The sequence below is a fragment of the Pyxicephalus adspersus genome, chromosome 12 (assembly GCF_032062135.1).
Source record: "Pyxicephalus adspersus chromosome 12, UCB_Pads_2.0, whole genome shotgun sequence".
Classification (NCBI taxonomy): Eukaryota; Metazoa; Chordata; class Amphibia; order Anura; family Pyxicephalidae; genus Pyxicephalus; species Pyxicephalus adspersus.
The window spans coordinates 31,571,884-31,573,295 of NC_092869.1; positions in this window are offsets into that span (position 1 = coordinate 31,571,884).

The following is a 1,412-nucleotide window of genomic DNA, read 5'->3' on the forward strand; positions in this document are numbered from 1 at the left end:
CTCATATCTCATAGTTTCAATTTAAAGTCAGCAGCTGTAAAAGAAATAATGCATTCGGATATATGTTTATGTGTGATAGATACATGTAATGAACAGGTCTGTTTTTGAGCTTAAAGTGGAAGTAAACGAAAAAGTAACTCAAAACAATAAAACCACGCTTACCTTCAATCCTGCAGATCAGTCGGGAGGTTTCTTCCATCAGGTCCCGTGTCGTCCCAGTATCTGTCTTTAGGCCAGCGCAGAGAGAGCGCTAGGCGCCGCCATCTTCTCCTCTCTTCTTCCCTGTTCTTCTTCCTGCTTCACCCAATCTTGCACTGTGCAGGCGCGAGATCGGGTGATGTAGATTGGGCAATTTTTTTTCCTATTGATGAAAGGGCTCTTTTTGATGGTCGAGAATGCGCAGAAGGAGCAGCCAAGAGCCTCTCGGGATGCGTGACATAGGTATCGATCAAGAATTAAGAAGGCAGTGATGCACCTTTTTTTTTTTTTTTAAAAGGGTGTTTTATTTAAAAAACACAAACCAACAGAATTTTTACTTTGCATAAAAGTATTGTATACCCTTTTATGTAAAGTGAAAATTCTGAGCTTAGGTACACTTTAAGGGGTTCTAGCATACTGCTAAATTGTTCCTGAGCTTAAGGGTATCAACAGCACTTTGCAAGCCAGCATACAGGGGACTGGCAGAGATAAAGTGCATGCCATGGCACTCTCCACACTCTTCCCCCATTTACTGCTCCTTATAGTACTTTCCCAGTGTAGTGATGTTGGCTCTACTTAATGTGCCTATGAATGTTCCTAGTGAAAATTTTGTTTAGAATATTAATTCCTTGTTTTATCTATTGATAAAAATCTCCAGAAGTGATGAGAATTTCCTTAAATAGTTGTTATGAGAAGAAGTGCCTTTGCTCCACTCTGACACTAGTTGAGGCTCACCCTTAGAAAAAAAACTTTTTATTTGAATAATTACGTAAAAAAATGATATTGGGGTGCTACTGCTTATATTGTGTCCAAATCAAGATAAATACAAAAAAAAGTTTACATGGAGAAGTATGCATTTTCAACCAATTAGTTGTCCCATAAATGGCAGTTATTCTGTAACACTATGAGCAGGATTCTAAAAAGTACAATGAAGGATTTGTGGCTCACCCATGTTACATCAAGTTCCATATAATAAATCCTTCCTACTCCTGTACACACACACCTTTTTTGGTATTACCCTATTTTTCGCCGTATAAGATGCTCCGGAATATAAGACGCATCCAATTTTAAAGGAGGAAAATCTAGAAAAAAAAGATTCTGAAAGATTATTACCCTTCTGATCACTCATGTGCCATTCATACTGGTATTCCCCTTCGATCACTCATGTGCCATTCAAATTCCCTTTCTGATCACTCTGTGCCTTTCAAATTCCC